Raw genomic sequence first — 22,760 nt, 5'->3', positions numbered from 1 at the left:
GATAAAAATTGCCCTGAGAGCTGGAAGCAAGTTTGGATTTTTGTTGTATTTTGGGTTTTTTGGCAAATCTGATGCATATGAAGATTCTTGTTCTTTTGTGTGACCACACTACATGATGCGCTTTGTGTTGACAAACACTTCTTTTTTGTTTAGAGTGCTTTGAACATGCTGGCCAAGTCAACAATAAGGTCACGTGCACAAATTCTGATTAATTGCATGGGTGTGTGCACAGGCATAGAAGTATTACATGTGTTTAAAAAGGACGAGGAGAGACTTACAGAAAAGCAAAATTACTCTTTCACTGCAGGTATCTCAGGTTTTTTTGCCCTGCTCCCCGCTCCAACTTTTCTCTCGTAGCTGCGTACCCTCCTGACTTCTTGCCCACCCTGAACTTACTTGTGTGGGTTGTGGCAAAGTCAGAAAGAGCAAGTTGTTGACCCTGTTCAGCCTTAGCTAAAAATCTGGTGTGTTATCAACACTGTTTTGGGCAGAAATCTAACGCACAGCCCTGTGTGGGCTGCTGTGAAGAAAATAAACTGCATCCCAGCCAGACACAGGACACCAGAGAATCCAAAATTACAGTTCTTTGACCTGTAGGAGAAGGATTCTCAGTACTGAAGAGAGATAAACCCCTGGTATTAAACAGGGAATGCACATAACCGTATAGCTACATGTCTGTAGCTGTAAGATTTCTGTCACTTTGTGTGCAGCTGAGAGAATAGTTATTTCAACTATTTGCTTAATATCTTGTGGAAAAAATAGCCTTCCAATAGACATAATGGTAGACAATAACTGTTTCAGTCTTCAACTACACCTAACAAAGTTGTTGTACTAGATTTTAGTTTAATTCATTTCTGCAATGAAGTTTTCAAAGCAACTGTAGTGTTATTCATAATCAATGTAAGCATTTCAGTACTGAAATATATTTCTGTTTTCTAGACCTGCAGCAACAACCGGGAGTGAAAAGAACAAGGTACTGTAAAACTGGTTTCTTGATAAGCGGTTTCTATCAGCTTTTAATCACTTAGATGGGAACTGTGTTTATGTCGTTGTGATAAATAACTTAGTCCCAAAATAGGATTACAATCAAAGTTTGCAATTTATTAAGCAAATAGAGGCAAGCAAACAGCCCTGGGTGCGCTGGGAGTCTCTGCTCCACCAAGACACGCGCTGTACAAAATTTATTTTTGGTTTATATTTTCTAAACTAATACATATTCATAGCTATTTCTAAGGAAGGGTCGGTTTATGTAAATGGATCCTTGGAATAGGCGTGTACTTCGTGGCACATGCTCTTTCTGTCTCCAAGGGTCTTCTTAACCCCTGTCTGGCGGTCGGTGGATGAAGTCAGCAGTCTTCCTCGGCTCACCCTTAGGATGACCCTAGATTTTACGCATGCGCCCTGTAAACTTCTCTTACTTAACACTCTGCTGTTAGCAGCTCAGCCTGCGTATCAGGGTGTGTAACCAGATGTCCTTTTTAAGATACAGAAATTAGGTATGTAGCCAGATGTTCTTTGCAAGATACAGGAACTATAGACATTGATCACTCTGTTTTTCTTAAGCGTGTGGTTATATAAGGGTATGTAAGACAGAAGGTTACATTTCATCCTGCGGACCTAGCATTGTTCTATATCGACACGAATCAAATGAACACATTTCACCATCCCCTATCTTCTTTTTTATGGTATTGATTCATGTTTTCGTTTCCAGTCGAGTCAACACTTGTCGAATTGGTATCAATTTTGGATCTTTTTTTGTTTTTATTATCATCAGGGAATGGGTTTTGTCTTTCCCTGGTTCTGGGTGAACAGGTACCGCAGATATTTGTATCCCTTGTATAACCGAGTGTATTAATCTGGTAAAACAAGGTGTTAAACATGGAATGATTAGCAATCCTCCACATAACCCCAATACAATTATCCCAATTTTAGTAAGCCAACCACCGCCTATAAATTTTCCCCCTAATCCTTCTAGATTGATCACATTCCAAGTTTGAACTGGGACATGTGCAATTTTCTTTATTTCTTTTATCAGCTGATTTACGGCTTTTCCTTCATCATCAATCTCTAAGCAACAATTACTAAAGTTAAATTTTCCGCAGACAACTCCTTCTTGTGCTAACAAATAATCCAGAGCTAAGTGATTTTGATACAAAGCGGTTCTCATCTTGGTATTTTGTTTTGCAATTAATCCAAGTACATCTCCGTTTTTATTTACAACTATATCTACTACAGCTTGTAGCCTAATTACTCTATTAAGCATATATATTGGGGTCCTATAACCCCAGGATCCATCTTCTGTCCACCTAGTTGGATCATAATAGGCAATGATTCTTTCAGGAGGCCATTCATTATATTTCCAATTTCCATTTGTAAGCTTCATTTATGGCGCCTTTTCCTTAGCTCATCAGCTTCAGCATATACTGGGACCCCTAATCGCTCTCCCCGATCTATGGGTAACAGGAAAAAACTGGGTCTTATAGTTCCTAATACACAGGGTCCTGTCCAATTCTTTGGTAAATATGCATAGGCTAGTTTGCCACAAATCCAGTAACGTCCTTCAGGAGTTGGCCAACCGTTTGGTGTGTTTGTTCCATTGGTCCAGTTCTTAAATTGATGATTCATTTCCCGTGGGTATCCCCATTTATCCCAGCTATTCTGAGTTTCATTCCATAGGTAACCTCCTTCACACTCCAGGTTACCTACTTGTCTTCCTTTGGTTTTTTAGATTTTGCCAACAACTTCTTCCAATTATACTCGTTTGGAGTACCCATTGTTGTTTTCTATTACCCTTTTTCATTGTTTCCCATGCTTGGGGATTGCTTATGTTGCTCTCCATAGCCTCCCATGGCCATCGTTCACCTTGATTTGTTCCACCACAAACATAACAATTAGTTGTATTCAATGACTTAGCAATGTTTTCAGCAAGATTTATAAATAGATTTTTAGCAACTGTGGGAATTTCATATTTTACTCCTGTTTCTATTTCATGATAAAATGAGTTGAATAACAGTCTATGTTGCACTGACTCTTTTATCCTTTCTTTGATTTTAATATTAATAACTACACCCGGGTCTTCTCCAGGTCCATATATCTTAAGTCCAATTTTGGTTACTTTCTTCTGTTTCCAAATCTCTAAATTTATAAGGTTAAATTTACTAGATTGCAGGTACGGGTTGTACAGTTACTGTCTGTTTGTACCCTTGTGACTGAAGCTTGTAAACTTCCACGTGGATTATCATACCCCCAGCCTGCAGTATCCCAACATACACAGGACCATCCCCTTCTTCGGCATAGGTGTGCCGATTGATACCTCGCGGTTTGACTAGGTACATAATCAGGGTTTATTTGACATTGATGTCCGCCGGGGCAGATGTATTTTGGTTGATTACTATAGTACCATCTCCACTCCAAACTCCCACAATTAGTGTCTGGATCATCATCTATAATACCACATGCATCAAAGATTACTGATACTGACGTGTTCAAATTGGTTATAACCCGACTTGTTCCAATTAATCTACCTACTTCCGAATTTCTCTTAATTTCCACCCAATATTGAGAAGGGAGTTCTTTTGGATCATAGCATACGGTCCTGTTACCTTTTCTGCACAGAGCATACTGGGTTTGGTTATGAAATCAGTTTCCTATTTTCTGGTCTTTACAGTCATAGACCATATGATACACCAAGGTTTGGGAACTTACCCGTCCCCTTCTAGTAGTTACTATATATGGATTGCAGTTCGTCGTAGCCTGGGTTAAGGAACTCACCCCAAGTAGGACTAGAAGAGGTCCGGTAAGGGCCATAGTGATCGATGGTCACAGCCCGAAGGGGTTGCAGCCCTTGGCAGACCTTCCAAGACGCAGCACCAGTTCCCTATCCGGTGTTGCCCTCTTCTTTAATCTTAAGGGATCGTCTCTTTTAAACAGCCAGATAAGATAATTTGTATGCTGTGTCCCAAAAATTTTGGCATATGTTGTGGATAGCTTATTATTGTCTCTTATTTCCTAAAAACACTTCTTGATTAAATCAACAACAATAAAACCTTACCCAGGGTAGGTTATGGAAGGGGGTGGTGGCTTTGTATCGAATACACCGAAACTCTAAGCTGTTATTTAGATAGTGTTCCTGTCCTCCTCCTGGGGAAGTAATATACTTAAAACATTTGGAACACTTAGCCCTTAAAAATAAACAACACTGTTTACACGACGGACAGGCACTAGTACCGGCTCCTCTCCAGGGGCTTGAGAGGGTACGACTTTTTGTCAATCCTCCTCTACATTAATACATTACTGGCTCTTAACTGTTCCCGGTTACTGCTTAATTCTACAGGAGTAATTACAACGAAATTCCCACAGCAACTTAGCTTATGCTCTTTGATGAAGGCTTCGTCAAGTTCTTCTGATGGTTAGTTTAGTTCTTCCTGGTTCAGATGTTATTTTCCAGTCCTCTACCAGACCTTTTACTCGCGAAACATGTGGCCATCCTTTCTCAGCAGTTCTTACAGCTGTTTCTGTAGTTAATAAAACAAGAAAAGGTCCTTCCCAGTGAATAGTGAATGCCGTACCACTTATCTAAAGGATGACGCACCGATGTTTAGTTAAAATCGGGAAATGTCCAAGGACCCTTATTGCCACATGACGGATGCACAGAGTGCTAAGTCCTTGGGTTGATTACCTTTAGAAGGGACATTTTGTCTTAGATTCCTGTTGTACATGCGATGTGGCGAAGATGGAGACTTTAAACATGGCCGCTAAGGAACAGAGTCTGCGCAGAGACAACTCCTCAAGGACATTGCGCAGGCACGAGATATGTAAATGGATTCTCAGAATTGTAATGAATATATAAACAATTTCTTGGGAAACTAATGAATAGGTCTGAGTAGCTTGCTTGTATAAAGGGGGGACTGAAAAGCCCACTCGGTGTGCATGACTTTGGTGGAGCGATCCCCCACGCACCCAGCGCTGCCGAATAAAGATAACCTCCGCCCGCCTGCATATTGCTGACTGATTCTTCAAATCACCAGAGGGGAGATAGGTTTTCTTCTTCCCATGTTTTTATCAACACCTCATCTCCCGCTTTCAACTGATGCATTGCAAAACCTAGAGGTGGTGTTTGAGCCATCATCCCAATTTCCCTCAGCTCTTTTAATCTCTTTCCGATGGTAATGATATATTTTTAGATACTATGATCCTCAACTACGCTGTTCCCTAGAGGCATCCCTTGAGAATAAGGCATGCCATATAACATTTCACATGGCGATAATCCAGTCTCACTGTGTGGTTTAGTTCTTATGTTTACAAGTGCCAATGGTAAACATTTCGTCCAGGGCATTTGTGTCTCGATCGTTAACTTAGCTAATTGTTGTTTTATTGTTTGATTCATTCTTTCTACTTTCCCCGAGCTTTGTGGGTGCCACGGAATGATTGACATAATAATTTTATTATCTGGGGAGTAAAGTGTGTGCCCTGATCAGAATCAACGTACTGGATTATCCCGTATCTAGGTATCAAATGCTCTAATAAAATTTTTACCACTGTTTGTGCCGTAGCTCGTGTTACAGGATAAGCTTCTACGCATTGTGTTAAATGATCTACTATTACCAACAAATATTTTATCCTTTTTATACTTTTTACCTCTGAGACTTTTTACCCGTGAGACGTTTTTTACCCGTGAGACTTTTTTTACCTGTGAGACTTTTTACCCATGAGACTTTTTTTAACTGTGAGACTTTTTTACCCATGACACTTCTTACACGTGAGACTTTTTTTACCCATGAGAATTTTTACCCTTGAGGCTTTTTACACATGAGAATTTTTACCCGTGAGACTTTTTTTATGTGTGAGACTTTTTTTACCCATGAGACTTTTTACCCGTGAGATTTGGTTTACCCGTCAGACATTTTACCCGTGACACTACTTACCTCTGAGACCTTTTTTACCTGTGAGACTTTTTTTACCTGAGACTTCTTACGCGTGAGAATTTTTCTACCAATGAGACTTTTTCTACCCGTGAGACTTTTTACCCATGAGACTTCTTTTACCCGTCAGACTTTTTTTACCCTTGAGACTTTTTTTATCCATGAGACTTTTTTTACCCGTCACACTTTTTACCCGTGAGACATTTTTAACCCATGAGAATTTTTACCTTTGAGGCTTTTTACACATGAGAATTTTTACCTGTGAGACTTTTTTTACCCGTGAGACTTTTTACCCGTGAGATTTCTTTTACCCGTCTTTTTTTTTACCCGTGACACTACTTACCTCTGAGATTTTTTTTACCTGTGAGACTTTTTTTACCTGAGACTTTTTACGCCTGAGAATTTTTCTACCCCTGAGACTTTTTTTACCCGTGAGACTTTTTTTACCGTGATAATTTTTACCCGTGAGACTTTGTACCTGTGAGATTTCTTTTACAAGTCACATTTTTTACCCGTGAGACATTTTTAACCCATGAGAATTTTTACCCTTGAGGCTTTTTACACATGAGAATTTTTACCCGTGAGACTATTTTTACCTGTGAGACTTTTTACCCATGAGACTTTTAACCATGAGATTTCTTTCACCCGTCAGATATTTTACCCGTGACACTACTTACCTCTGAGTCTTTTTTTACCTGACACTTCTTACGCGTGAGAATTTTTCTGCCCATGAGACTTTTTTTACCCGTGGGACTTTTTACCCATGAGACATTATTCCCCATGAGAATTTTTTCCCCTTGAGACTTTTTTTACCTGTGAGACTTTTTTTACTGGTGATACTACTGTCCCGTGGAACTTTTTTGACCCCTGAGACTTTTCTTACCGTGAGACTTTTTTTACCCGGGAGACTTTTTTTACCTGTGTGACTTTTTACCCATGAGAATTTTTCCACCTCTGAGAGTTTTTTTACCCTTAAGACTTTTCTAACCATGAGACTTTTTTTACACGTGAGAATTTTTAAACGTGAGATTTATTTTACCTGTGAGACATTTTTTACCTGTGAGACTTTTTTACCCATTAGAGTTTTTACCCATGAGTTTTCTTTACCCGTCAGACTTTTTTTACTCATCAGGCTTTTTTTCCCGTGAGACATTTTTTACCTATGGGACTTTCTACCTCTGAGACTTTTTACCCGTGAGATGTTTTTTACCCTTGAGACTTTTTTTACCTGTGAGACTTTTTACCCATGAGACTTTTTTACCCGTGACACTTCTTACACGTGAGACCTTTTTTACCCATGAGACTTTTTTTACCTGTGAGACTTTTTACCCATGACTTTTTTTACCCGTGAGACTTTTTTGACCTGTGAGACTTTTTACCCATGAGAATTTTTCTACCCCTGAGACTTTTTAAACGCGAGACGTTTTTTGCCCATCAGACTTTTTTTACCCGTCAGACATTTCTTACCCATGAGACGTTTTTGACCCATGAGACTTTTTTTACCCGTGAGACTTTTTTTACCGTGATAATTTTTACCCGTGAGACTTTGTACCTGTGAGATTTCTTTTACCAGTCACACTTTTTACCCATGAGACATTTTTAACCCATGAGAATTTTTACCTTTGAGGCTTTTTAAACATGAGACTTTTTAACCATGAGACTTTTTTTACCTGTGAGACTTTTTACCTCTGAGACATTTCTAACCATGAAACTTTTTTCCCATGAGACTTTTTTTACCCGTGAGACTTTTTTAGCCGTGAGACTTTTTTCCTGTGAGACGTTTTTTACCCATGAGACTTTTTTTACCCATGAGACTTATTACCCATAGGACCTTTTTTATTCATCAGATTTTTTTACTCACCAGGCTTTTTGTCTTGTCAGACTTTCTTTACCCATGAGAATTTTTACCCTTGAGGTTTTTACCCATGAGAATTTTTACCCGTGGGACTTTTTTTACGTGTGAGACTTTTTTCACCCGTGAGATTTTTCACCCTTGAGACTTTTTTTACCTGTGAGACTTTTTACCCGTGAGATTTCTTTTACCCGTCTTTTTTTTTACCTGTGACACTACTTACCTCTGAGACTTTTTTTACCTGTGAGACTTTTTTTACCTGAGACTTCTTACGCGTGAGAATTTTTCTACCCGTGAGACTTTTTTTACCCATGAAACCTTTTTCACTCGTGTGACATTTTAGCCATGAGACTTATTACCCATAAGACCTTTTTTATCCATCAGATTTTTTTACTCATCAGGCTTTTTTCCCGTGAGACATTTTTTACCTATGGGACTTTTCACCTCTGAGACTTTTTACCCGTGAGATGTTTTTTACCCATGAGACTTTCTACCCATGAGACTTTTTTTACGTGTGAGACTTTTGACCCTTGAGAATTTTTACCCATGAGACTTTTTTTACCCATGAGGCTTTTTTACCCATTAGAGTTTTTTCCCATGAGACTTCTTTACCTGTCAGACTTTTTTGACGCGTGAGACTTTTTACCCATGAGACTTATTACCCATAAGACCATTTTTATCCATCAGATTTTTTTACTCATCAGGCTTTTTTTTCTGTGAGACTTTTTTTACCCGTCACACTTTTTTTACCAGTCAGACTTTTTTTACCCGTCAGATATTTTACCCGTCAGACATTTTACCCGTCAGACTTTTTACCCGTCAGACTTTTTTTACCTGTGAGACTTTTTTCACCCGTGAGACTTTCTACCCGTGAGATTTCTTTTCCCCGTCTTTTTTTTTACCCGTGACACTACTTACCTCTGAGACTTTTTTTACCTGTGAGACTTTTTTTACCTGACACGTCTTACGCGTGAGAATTTTTCTACCCCTGAGACTTTTTTTACCCGTGAGACTTTTTACCCATGAGACATTTTTCCCCATGAGACTTTTTACTCTTGAGACTTTTTAACCCATGAGGCTTTTTTTACTTGTGATACTATTGTCCCGTGAACTTTTTTGTACCCTGATACTTTTCTTACCGTGAGACTTTTTTTTACCCGAGAGGCTTTTTTTACCTCTGTGACTTTTTTACCCATGAGACTTCTTTACCCGTCAGACTTTTTTTACCCGTGAGACTTTTTACCCATGAGAATTTTTCCTGAGACTTTTTTTACCCGTCAGATTTTTTTTACATGTGCGACATTTTTACCGTGACAATTTTTACCCTTGAGACTTTTTACCCATGAGACTTTTTTTACCCATGAAACCTTTTTCACTCGTGTGATATTTTAGCCATGAGACTTATTACCCATAAGACCTTTTTTATCCATCAGATTTTTTTACTCATCAGGCTTTTTTTCCCGTGGGACATTTTTTACCTATGGGACTTTTCACCTCTGAGACTTTTTACCCGTGAGATGTTTTTTACCCGTGAGACTTTTTTTACCTGTGAGACTTTTTGCCCGTGACTTTTTTTACCCGTGAGACTTTTTTTACGCATGAGACTTTTTTTACCTCTGAGACTTTTCTACCCGTGAGACTTTTTTACCTGTTAGATTTTTTACCCATCAGACTTTTTTTACCTGTGAGACTTTTTACCCATGAGACGTTTTTGACCCATGAGACTTTTTTTACCTGTGAGACTTTTTACCCATGAGACGTTTTTGACCCATGAGACTTTTTTTACCTGTGAGACTTTTTACCCTTGCTAATCTTTCTACCCTTGAGATTTGTTTTACCTGTGAGAATTTTCTACCCATGAGACTTTTTTTGCCCATGAGACTTTTTAAACGTGAGACTTTTTTTACCCATGTGACCTTTTTACCCATGAGACTTTTTTCACCCGTGAGACTTTTCTACCCGTGAGACTTTTTTACCTGTTAGATTTTTTACCCATCAGACTTTTTTTACCTGTGAGACTTTTTACCCATGAGACGTTTTTGACCCATGAGACTTTTTTTACCTGTGAGACTTTTTGCCCTTGCGAATCTTTCTACCCGTGAGAGTTGTTTTACCCGTGAGAATTTTCTACCCATGAGACCTTTTTTACCCATGAGACTTTTCAAACGTGAGACTTTTTTTACCTGTGTGACCTTTTTACCCATGAGACTTTTCTACCCGTGAGACTTTTTTTCCCCATGACACTTTTTCCCCATCAGACTTTTTTTACCCCTCAGACTTTTTTTACACGTGAGACATTTTTACCCTTACAATTTTTACCCTTGACACTTTTTACCCCTAAGACTTTTTTTACCCATGAGACTTATTATCCATAATACTTTTTTTATCCATTTGATTTTTTTACTCGTCAGGCGTTTTTTCCCATGAGACTTTTTTTACCCGTGAGACTTTTTTAGCCGTGAGACTTTTTACATGTGAGACGTTTTTTACCCGTGTAACCTTTTTTACCCATGAGACTTATTACCCATAGGACCTTTTTTATCCGTCAGATTTTTTTACTCACCAGGCTTTTTGTCTTGTCAGACTTTCTTTACCCATGAGAATTTTTACCCTTGAGGCTTTTTACCCATGAGAATTTTATACCTGTGGGACTTTTTTTACGTGTGAGACTTTTTTACCTGTGAGACTTTTTTTACCCATGAGATTTTTCACCCTTGAGACTTTTTTTACCTGTGAGACTTTTTACCCATGCGACTTCTTTTACCCGTGAGATTTTTTTTTCCCCTTGAGATATTTTACCCATGAGAGTTTTTACCCTTGAGACTTTTTTTACCCATGAAACCTTTTTCACTCCTGTGACATTTTAGCCATGAGACTTATTACCCATAAGACCTTTTTTATCCATCAGATTTTTTTACTCGCCAGGCTTTTTTTCCCATGAGACTTTTTACCCGTCAGACTTTTTACCCGTGAGACTTTTATTACCTGTGAGACTTTTTTTACCCGTGAGACTTTTTACCCATGATACTTTTTTTACCCGTCAGACTTTTTTTACATGTGAGACTTTTTACCCATGAGAATTTTTCGTCCCGTGAGAGTTTTTTTACGCGTGAGACTTTTCACACCATGAGACTTTTTTTTACCCACGGGACTTTTTAAACTTGAGATGTTTTTTACCAGTGAGACTTTTTTTACCCGTGAGATTTTTTTTTTACCAGTGAGACTTTTTACCCGTTATATTTTTTACCCATAAGATTTTTTTTAGCCATCAGACTTTTTTTACCCATGAGACTTTTTACCCATGAGACTTTTTTTACCTGTGCGATTTTTTTTATCGATCAGACCTTTTTTACAGGAGACATTTTTACCTTGACAATTTTTACCCTTGAGACTTTTTACCCGTGAGACTTTTTTTACCCATCAAACCTTTTTTACCCATGAGACTTTTTTTACCCATGAGACATTTTACCCGTAAGACCTTTTTTACCTGTGAGATTTTTTACTCGTGATCCTTTTTTTTTACCATGAGAATTTTTACTTGTGAGAATTTTTACCGTGAGACTTATTTTACCCGTGAGACTTTTTTTACCTGTGAGATATTTTACCCATAAGAGTTTTTACCCTTGTGACTTTTTTTACTCGTCAGATTTTTTTTCCTCATCAGGCTTTATTTCCTGAGACTTTTTTTACCCGTGAGACATTTTTTGCTGTGAGAATTTTTACCCGTGAGACTTTTTTTACCTGTGAGACTTTTTACACCTAGAATGTTTTTTGCCCATTATAATTTTTTTACCCAGGAGTCTTTTTTTTACAGCTGAACCTTTTTTTACCGTGACTATTTTTACCCTTGAGGCTTTTTACCCGTTAGAATTTTTACTTGTGAGACTTTTTTTACCCATCAGACTTTTTTACCCATGAGTCTTTTCTTAACCGTTAGATGTTTTTACCAGTGACACTTTTTCTACCCGTGAGACATTTTTTACAGCTAAATTTTTTTTACTGTTAGAATTTTTACCCGTGAGATTTGTTTTACCCGTTGGAATTTTCTTAGCCGTGAAACTTTTCCCGTGAGACTTATTTTACCCGTGAGACTTTTTAACCGTGAGACATTTTTTACAGTGGAGACTATTTAAACGTGAGACCTTTTTTTACCCCTGAGACTTTTTTTACCTGTGAAACATTTTACATGTGAGACTTTTTTTACCTGTGAGACTTTTTTTACCTGTGAGGTGTTTTACCCCTTTTTTTACCCGTCAGACTTTTTTACCCATGAGTCTTTTCTTAACCGTTAGATGTTTTTACTGGTGACACTTTTTCTACCCGTGAGACATTTTTTACAGCTAAAATTTTTTTACCGTGAGAATTTTTACCCATGAGACTTGTTTTACCCGTGAGACTTTTTACCCGTGAGACTTTTTTTAGCCGTAAGACTTTTAACTCGTGAGACTTTTTTTACAGTGGAGACTATTTAAACGTGAGACCTTTTTTTACCCCTGAGACTTTTTTTACCTGTGAAACATTTTACATGTGACCCTTTTTTTACCTGTGAGACTTTTTTTACCCGTGAGAATTTTTACTCCTATTTTTACCAATGAGACTTTTCTACTCGTGAGACTTTTTTTACGTATGAGACTTTTTTACCTGTGAGACTTTTTACTCGTGAGACATTTTTTTACAGCTGAGACTTCTGTTACACGTGAGAATTTTTACACATGAGAGTTTTTACACGAGACATTTTTTCATGACTACCAGGGCAGTGTGAGAACTACCAACAGAAATTCTTCATGGCACCTTCTCCAGTGGAGCTGTGCCTGGGGTGTGCCGTGTACCATTTTGGCTCCAGCCGAGTGAAAACATCAGTGGTTCCACATCTTACCCCAGAAAGCAGTTAGCACAACTTCTGTGGTGTACTTTAAATGGCTACCAGGGCAATATGAGAACTACCAACAGAAATCCTTCATGGCACCTTCTCTGGTCGAGCTGTGCATGGCATGTACCTAATCCTAACCCTAACCCTAATCCTAACCTTAACCCTAACCCTAACCTAACCCTAACCTTAACGCTAAGAGAGCCTTATCCTATAGATTTATCCCTAAGACTCAACCTTTAGACTTAACAATAAGACTTAACCTAAAGACTTAACCCTTAGTTTTAAGCCTAAAACATAACCCTAAGAATTAACCCTAAGACTTAAACATTAGACTTAACCCTAAGAGTCATCCTTACGACTTAACTCTAAGACTCAACCCTAAGACTTAACAATAAGTCTTAACCCTAAGACTTATCCTTAAGACTTAACCCTAAGACTTAAGTCTAAAACATATCCTTAAGACTTAACCGTATGATTTAATCCTAAGACTCTACCTTAAGACTTAACCCTAAGACTTAACCCTAAGACTCAACCTTAGTAATTAACCTTAAGACTTTACCTAAAGACTTAACCCTAAAACTTAACCATAAGACTTAACACTTAACCTTAACACTTAACCCTAAGACTTTACCGTAAGAATTATCCCTAAATTTAACCCTCAGACTTAACCCTAAGACTCAACCTTTAAGAATTAACCTTCAGACTTAACCATAAGACTCAACCTTAAGACTTAAGCTTAAGATTAAACCTAAAAACTTGACCTTAAGACTTAACATTGAGACTTAATCATTAGTCTTAACCTAAAGACCTATCCCAAAGACTTAACCCTAAGATTTAACCCTAAGCCATATCCCTAAGACTCAACCTTTAGACTTAACCTTAAGACTTAACCTTAAAGACTTAACCCTAAGTTTATCCCTAAGACTTAACAGTAAGACTCAACCTTAAGACTTAACCCTAAGACTGAACCTTAACACCTAACCTTAGGGCTTAACCTAAAGACTTAACCAGAAGACTTAACCCTAAGACTTAACTCTAAGACTGAACCTTAACACTTAACCTTAGAACTTAACCTAAAGACTTAACCCTAACATTTAACACTAAGCCTCAATCTTAAAACCTACCCTTAAGACTTAAACTAAGAACTTAACCGTAAGACTTAAAACTGAGACTTAACCCTAAGTCTTAACCTAAAGACCTAACCTTAATACTTAACCCTAATACTCAACTCTGAGACTTAACCTTAAGACTTAACTCTAAGACATAACCCTAAGACTTAAACTTAAGACTCAACCTTAAGACTTAACCCTGTCTTATCCCTAAGACTTAACCCTAACACTTAACCCTAAGACTCAACCGCAAGACTTAACCCTAAGACTCAACTCTAATACTTAACCCTAATACTCAACCTAAAGACTTAACCTTAAACTTAACTCTAAGACTTAACCCTAAGTTTCAAACTTACAAATTAACCTTAAGACTTAACCTAAAGACTTAATCCTAACACTTTACCCTAAGACTCAACCTTAAGATTTAACCCTAAAACTTAACCTTAAGACTTAACCTTAACAATTAACCTCAAGATTTAACTCTAAGCCTTAACCCTAAGACTTAACTCTAAGACTCAACCCTACAACTCAACCCTACGACTCAACCCTAAGCCTTAACCTTAAGACTTAAGTCTAAGACTTAACCCTAAGACTCAACCTAAAGACTTAACCTTAATACTTAACTCTAAGACTTTAACCTTAAGGCTCGAACTTAAGACATAACCTAAATAATTAACCCTAACACTTAACCTTGAGACTTTACCGTAAGTCATAACCTAAAGACCTAAACCTAAGACTTAACCCTAAAACTCAACCTTAAGACTTAACTCTAATATTTAACCCTAAGACTTAACTCTAAGACTGAAACTTAAGACTTAACCTAAAGACTTAATCCTAAATCTTAACTGTAAAATTAATCCTAAAACTTAACCTTTAAAACTTAACCTTGAGACTTAACCCTAAGTCTTAACCTAAAGACCTATCCCTAAGACTTAACCCTAAAGACTCAACCTTAAGACTTAATCCTAAGACTCTACCTTAAGACTTAACCCTAAGACTCAACCTTAAGACTTAATCTAAAGACTTAACCGTAAAATTAATCCTAAAACTTAACCTTAAGACTTAACTCTAAGTCTTAACCTAAAGACCTATCCCCAAGACTTAACCTTAAGACTTAAGCGAAAAGACTCTACCTTAAGACTTAACCCTAAGACTCAACCTTAAGACTTAACTTTAAAGACTTAACCCTGAGACTTAACCGTAAGATTCAACCTTAAAACTTAACTTTGACTTAACCCTAAGACTTAACCTTAAGACTTATCCCTAAATTTAACCCTAAGACTTAAAAGTCAACCTTAAGACTTAACTCTAAGGCTCAACCTTTAAGACTTAACCTTAAGACTTAACACTAAGACTTAACTCTAAGACTTAACCCAAAGCTTAATGCTAAGACTTAGCCCTGAGACTTAACCCGAGACTTAACCCAAGACTTAACCTTAAGACTCTAACCTTAAGACTTAACCCTAAGACTTATCGCTAAGTCTTAACCTTAGGACTTAACCTAAAGGCTTAACCCTAAGAGTTAACCCTAAGACTCAACCTTGAGACTCAACCTTAAGGCTTAACCTTGAGACTTAGCCCTGCGACTTAACCCTAAGACTTAACCCTAAGACTTATCCTTGAGACTTAACCTAGCAAGAGGGCAGAAGTGGCACTGGAATTCAGGAGGGGACATGGCCAGGCTAGCCAGCCTGAACTGGCCAAAGGGATGTTCCATGGCATGGGACATCACACTGAGTATATATAAGCTGGGGGAAGAAGAAGGAAGTGGGGACATTCAGCATTACAGCGTTTGCCTTCCCAAGTCCCTGTTACGCGTGATGAAGCCCTGCTGTCCTGGGGATGGCTTAGCACCTGCCTGCCTATGGGAAGCAGTGAACGAATTCCTTGTTTTGCTTTACCTATTAACCTGCCTTTATCTCAACCCAGGAGTTTTCTCACTTTGCTCTTCCATTCCTCTCCCCCATCCCACTGTGGGGGGAGAAAGCAAGCGAGCAGCTGTGTGAGGCTTAGTCACTGGCAGAGGTTAAACCACAACACAATCTTATCTCCCATTTCCAGCACAGGGCTCCACACACATCTCTCTAAGATGTCTCCAAAACCACAACGGTTGAAAACCCATCCAAGAAGAGACCAGAGGATGAATGACTTCTCTTGGCTGGCCATGGAAGGAGCCCCAGTGGAAGTGCCACTGCTACACACGGATGGCAACCTTTCTGAGCATCCTCCCAGAATATCCTTCAGGCTCGTTAGGCATATACAGTCCACAGAAGAACTGCAAAAGTAAAGATTTTTTAACCCGGAAATATTTTTTGCACATTTGCAGCCACTGTATCAAGCAGTCCAGAGTCCAACGGTTGACCTTACTTTTGGGCATGTTGTTTTTTACTCCCCTTTATTTATTTGCATGTAATAGCAAGTTACATAGAATCAGGAAATGGTGTCAGCCCAAAGTTCAAATTAATTTCCCTATTAAAGGTCTTGCACAACCATTTTTACAGCAGGTCTTTAATGAAATCTTTAGTCCAGTTAGAAGGCTGAGATTACAGGTAACTTCAGCAGGTCATGAATACTTTCTAGAAAACAAGTTTTCTTTTTCACATTTCTTTACCAAAGTTGACAACAGTGATTATGCTTGTTTCAGAGAAACTACAAGATGCTTTATCCTCAAAAGGATACAAATCATATGAAAAGTTATTTTTCGCCACTTGGCACATAATTTCTCAACCTTCTTTATCACAAGCAAGCCACTTGCATCCTAAGTACTAGAAATGCAATGATCTATCTAATGTATCAGCCAATATTAAACATCTACCAACTTTATCACACATCTCCATCCAAGATTTCATAAGAAATAAACATTTTATTGCTCTTCTCAAGGTTTCCAGACAGATTAAGTCTCTCTGTGGACAACAAACTTCAAAGAAACACTGTGCAACAGCTTTAAAAGGCTGTATTTAGAGGGAGTACTCCCATCCAGACAAGTATCCAACTTCCAAAAATCTGATCTCTGTAGGATACCTCAAACCGCATGTAAGAACTGAGACATTAATATATGTTACATTTTTAAATCCTAACACTTTATACCTCAATCCACAAATTCCAAGTCACATGTTCAGCAGACCAGCATGAGAAAGGATAACAGATTTTAGATTAGATTTATCCTATTTCTATTAGTCAGGGAGCTCCAGTCCTATGGCTCTTGTGCAGAACTCTGTGGGCCAAATTAATCCCATGCTGTCATATCAATGTTTCTAAAGATTTTTGTAGTGCCCTGACTTTAATGGTTGTTTTGTACCAGCACTTTCAGCAGGATCAGACCTTCAAGGCATTAGATGCCTGAAGTCTTAAATGGTTAAAAAGTTAGCTGTTTGGGCGCAGAAGTCAGTATAGCCACTGCCCCATCAAGATCATTATCAGCAATTAAAACTGAAGCAGATATTCTCAAGATTCTTCATCTATAAACTTCCTATTTCTTTCTCATCTAAAATGAAGAGATAGGAGCAGAGTACCAAACTGTAGTGTGTTGGTTTGTGGGTTTTTTAATTATTTAACAACCTATACTGCTTGCACACCTCTCCCACTGGTCCAGTTATTGCCGTGTGATTTGATTGCTGTGCACACCAAGAGCCGTGTATTTGTAACATGCAGTTCCCTGGGGCGTGCAGCCATACCCACCAGCTATCACAGAAGTCAAACAATGGAGCCAGTTTCAGCCTTGCTCCTGGCCCACCTTCTCCACTAAGGTTTTTGCCTCTCAGCTTCCTTTCAGTGCTACTAGATCTGAGCAAATGCTGCAGTTTTCCTTAAAACTACACTTTTGGGAATCGCAGGACTTTGTTAGCAAAAGCCAAACCAAACCAAACCACCTCACCCCACTAGTTCCTGGCTTATAAAAAAAGAAGCTGGACAACAGGAATTAAGGTTTTGGAAGGCAGAAAGGCAATGAGAAGTACACCAGATGGTAAATTCATGATTTTTAAGCTAGTCACATAACTCTGAGCACCTGTCTAGTTTGGGGGAGGTTGGGGAGATTTATGTATGTATTTGTGCAACTGACAGCCTTTTACCTGGCAGTATCAGAGAGGCATAGAAAAAGCCTCCTGTTAATTAACCTGCAAACAATTTACGAGACCTGCTCTTTAGATCATGCTGTTGCTCAGCCTTCAAGTCAGACGTAGGCTCTGTGTGGGGGTGAGCCTCTAGGCTGCCACATAGCACACCCTCCTCCTCCTCCTCCCTGCACAGAGCGGGCAGCTCCCAGCGAGCCAGCCAGCCCTGCAGTGACAGGGCTCCAGCAGCACTCGCAGCCACGGGCTGGCAAGACAGGTTCCTGCCTAGCGCAGACTTGAACCAAAACCGCTCGTTGCAGTGCTCAGCTTTCTCCCCTCACACACACACTACTGACTGCCGCTCTGGTGGGGCAGGGGGATGAAGCAAACATCCCTTACTGCAGTTAAAGGGCTCTGTGGAGCATCTCAGCCTTCTTGCCCTTCACTGCATTGCACAGGGGAGGGCCAAGCACAGCAAAACTATCGTAACATACAGCGCCAGCCAGTGTCTGACAGCAACAAGCAACCAGGCCATAGCAGCACACTATATTGGGGTATTGGCACATTCCAGGCATGCATCACAACACATGCTTGCCAGCGAGCACTGTGAGGTGGGAACAAGGCACCTGGGATCCCCAAGGGGCTCGCAGGCACCTGCAAGGTCTGGCTCTGCAACAGCACAGTGCTTGCTACACCTTGCTTCTTCCACAGCTCTCTCCTGCCAAGGAACAGTTTCTAATGGTTCATTTCCTGCCTGTCTTCATTCTTGCAGGAGCAGGAGTCTGTGGCCACACAATTAGCTCTGCTCTGTGCTGGGGAACATGTAATATCAAGTCACAGCTTCGGGACTTACTAGCGCAGGTCTGCCTTTACCAATGCTTATGCTTTTGGAAGAATGCCTTAGCATTCACCTGGCTTTGAGCAACAAAAGTGTTTCTGATCCATGCTGTTAACAAAGAGGGGTGCTAAAAATCTCTTCTAATACATGTGTCTCAAAGGAACAATGCACCACAATCCAAGCAAAGAATGAATTTCAGGCAAGACTGAATTAGGCAATGCTTGTGTGGCTTGGCACTCCCCAGCAGTAATGAAATGCAAGCATAGGCTGACATTCAATTGATCCTGAGCCAGGATGAGAGCATTAGAGAAGCAGGGTTACACATAATCTCCCTGAAGCTTCATGATTTGGTCTAGAAAGCTTTGCTTTTGAGCTTTTGGATAAATTCATTCCCAAAACACAGAATGCAGATGCAGACCTACAGATCTACATCCTTCTCAATTATTTGCCACGCTCCCAAAATCACCCAAGTCGTTGCACTTAATTCTCCTGTCAAGACTTACCATATTCTCCTAAGCTTGCCCAGACGCAGACCTCAAAACAAGCAATTTTTCACATTTCAGAAATGGTTTCAGCTGCAAGCTTTGGGTTTAGGCACTGATCACAAAAGAGCTTTGGACCTCAGTCTCCCAGTCTGATATTGCCCATTATAACTGAACAGAAGCGCATTTCCAAGGCCTGCACCCATATGAAGAACACTCCAAATCTTACCACTCTCAGACTTAAAGGAAACGGATTCACCAGCATACAAGTCAGTGATGCTGTCTGTGCATGTGCTGGCTCCCTGCTTCTCATAGCTGCATTTGACTTTGGTGGGTCTATCTGTGCCATTTTTATGTGGCTTGCAGTCACATGTCCAAGAGGATGAGTGCAGCATGAATTAAAGGCTGTCTAACTGCACAAAAGCATGCAGCACATACAACTGTGTACGAGCACATGTATGTACATGTGGGCAACCCCTGCACTTCAGGCAAGTGTCAGGCAGAGTGTGCTCCCCCCGGCGTTACTCCCTCCTAGGGACCCTTAGCTGAAACAGGCTGTTGAGTGGGTGTCTGGGGAGGGAGCTGTTGGCCACAGAGACCACCAGTACCTCCAGGCTGAGCACAGACAGGCAAGCTCCCTTCACTGTCCTTTGGCACATGGCCTGAAATGCGAGATCATGCACTTCAGCAAGCGTGACAGGCCATAGAAACATCCCACAGCCCAAAGGCATCCTGCTGTCATCTTGGGAATCCTGCTAAAGTGAAGCTTTCATTTCTGGAGCATCCTGTCGTGGTTTAACCCCGGCTGGCAACCAAGCACCACGCAGCTGCTTGCTCACTCCCCCTCACCCAGAGGGATGGGGAGGAGAATCAGAAGGTAAAACTCAAGGGTTGAGATAAGAACAATTGAATAGGTAAAGCAAAAGCCACGCACGCAAGCAAAGCAAAGCAGGAATTCATTCACCAATTCCCACGGGCAGGCAGGTGTTCGGCCATCCCCAGGGCAGCAGGGCTCCATCATGTGTAACGGTTACTTGGGAAGACAAACGTCATAATGCCAAATGTCCCCCCCTTCCTTCTTCTTCCCCCAGTTTATATACTCAGCAAGACATCATATGGTATGGAATACTTCTTTGGCTAGTTTGGGTCACCTGTCCTGGCTATGTCTCCTCCCAGTTTCCCGTGACCCTTCAACCCTTCAGCACTGGCAGGGCCCAAGAAACTGAAAAGTCCTTGATTTATTATAAACATCACCCAGCAACAACTAAAAACATCAGTGTGCTATCAACATTGCTCTCACACCAAACCCAAAACACAGCAATGCACCAGCTACTAAGAAGAAAATTAATTCCATCACAGTCAAAACCAGGACACATCCTCAACCCGCTCTTGCTTTCAGCATGCCCTTCTCCTCTTCCCCCTCTTACCTTTCTAGCAACACTGCATTCTGCTTGCTCCCTGAGAGAAACAGAGCAAACATAACCTGATTAACCAAGGGGATTTGGGCAGGAAGGGGCGGGGAGGAGATTAATATGCAGAGAAACACAGAGCCTTTCCCTCTCACATTAGCTCTTGCCTATTCAATAATTAAAGTGTTCTGTTGTGACCTCTGACTTTGGGATTTGCTATAAAAGCTTCTTGTAAACTCTGTCTCAACACACAGGTATCAAAAGAAAGAGAACATTTGGTCTGACAAGCTGAAATTTCTTTCCAACTCCAGGGTCAGTCAGAAGTTTAACATCACTTGCGTACAAGCCTATGGCTCCATTGTAAAACATAAGGGTCCCTCCTGCTGATGTTCATCTACTGGCAGTTGGAATCCAGCATTTATTTGGCTAGACTGTCTTTGAAGCATGGTTTAGAAGTTAACGCAGGCTTTCTCCATTTCATGTACGGAAAAATTGCCAAGGCTGACAGAATTTTGTACAGGCTCGTATGAATATGGAACAGGTTCTGGCTGCCCTCCAAGTTCATTTTGTATTCTGTTTTCTTTCCGTCTGTTCTTGCTTGCTTACCATAAGACATATAGATGTTTCAGGTCAGAAATGCAAAGCTATCCACATGCAGAAAAGATGCCTTCCCTGACCTTCCATGGAGCTATTTTTGGCTGCTCCTATTTACAGAGGTCATGCACTGAACTAACTGGCTCTCAGTAACCTTTGCCTAAGAGATGTGAAATGTTACAGAGATTTTTTTAATTATTATTACTATTTTAATTCTCTCCATAACTGAACACCCTATTGACTCCAAATCTCCAGATGTTGTTGTTGCAAAGGAGCGTATTTTTAAAGGGGATGCAAGACTGAGATTATTACCCAAGGAATTTATGTTTAGCCATAATGTTGAACACACATAGTAAGGACACAGCCTTAATCCAGAACTTTACAAAATGTATTGAGTACCCTCAGCCTTCAACTGCCTTCACTTCTCAAGACCAAATGTGGAGATTGAAACTTCTAGAGCTAGGTAGTATTTCTAAGTGAAACAAGATTTCTTGTCCTTATTGTGCCACTCTGGGGGAACAAACAGTTGATGAGATTAAAAATGAAGGAACACTAGGTTAGCAGCCAAACACACACACAGAATGATTACTCCATAAAGAAAGCAACAGACCTAGCTCCTATCTGAACACGTAAATACAACACATCACATCCTGGCATTCAGACACCTGGGCTCTGTCCATTCTGTGTCTCACAAATTTTAATACTGACATTCTTCCACCAAACTGGCACTGCCCTGTCTGCAAGCATTCCAGTCCAGAGTCCAAGAGTGATAGGTGAGCCCCACTGCCCCAGCAGCCAGTCCAAAGGCTTGTCACGTGGCAAGGAGTTAACACAAACCACGGGGACTGCGCATCCCTGTTTGCCACTCCAAAAACCATCCACCCGCACACAAGTGAGCAAAAGATAAAGCATGCTGGTATCTTTTCCCTTCTGACATCACAGCATTAAATAGCAAAGTCTTCCACAAATGCACAATGAATCCTACATAGACTATAGAACGTATAAAGCAGAAATTATGTACAACTAGAAAAGGATATGGAGAATATATTGGGAGTGAAGCATCCAGGAGACCCAGCATCCAGAAATCCAGCTCTTGTGCAGACATGCACACACACACACACACAGAGAATCCATAAGACTATCTCCCAGCACCTCACATTTTCATCCTATTGGCATCTTTCAAAAGGGTGCCTGCACTGAGATACTGCCTCTTAAGGCCAGAACCATATAGGGTCTAGGGGTACAACTGAATCAGGATACAATTACGAGAAAGACAACACAAGATTGAAGATAGCAAGTGAGAAATGGCATGCTTTGCATTTACCACCCAGAACAGAGGTGTGCTGTTCCTTTAATTACAAGGCCCAAGTTGGAGAATAAAGAGATTCTGCAAGTATCACGATTCCCTCCATAGGAGCTAAAAGTTAGGTGTTTGTTCTCAGTGGTAGCATCCGCCTCCTTAAACAAGACTCACCATAGTTTGTAAGACAACAAAGCCCTGCCTGCAAATGCTTGCTAACATTTGTGCAATTTCATCCAAATACAGGAGCAGAGGGTCCACAAACCAGAAACTCCACACTTAGCATAGCACCATGAAAATGCTTCATTGGCAGTCCGTAGGCAAGCAGCAACC

General features: G+C 40.1%; 1 long non-coding RNA gene across 1 annotated transcript; it reads right to left on the bottom strand.

The window, feature by feature from the left end:
- Positions 1-1,327: 1,327 nt before the first annotated feature.
- Positions 1,328-21,362, bottom strand: LOC114015823 (uncharacterized). Its single transcript, XR_003559963.2, has 3 exons — positions 20,552-21,362; positions 3,772-4,514; positions 1,328-1,856 (listed from the first exon to the last, which is right to left on the bottom strand). It is a non-coding gene; the product is annotated as an uncharacterized LOC114015823 (long non-coding RNA).
- Between the last annotated feature and the right edge of the window lie 1,398 nt (positions 21,363-22,760).

Source organism: Falco cherrug, chromosome 10 (assembly GCF_023634085.1).
Source record: "Falco cherrug isolate bFalChe1 chromosome 10, bFalChe1.pri, whole genome shotgun sequence".
Taxonomy (NCBI): domain Eukaryota; kingdom Metazoa; phylum Chordata; class Aves; order Falconiformes; family Falconidae; genus Falco; species Falco cherrug.
The sequence above is the reverse complement of the archived record's forward strand: the minus strand, read 5'-3'. Positions and strand labels throughout refer to the sequence as shown.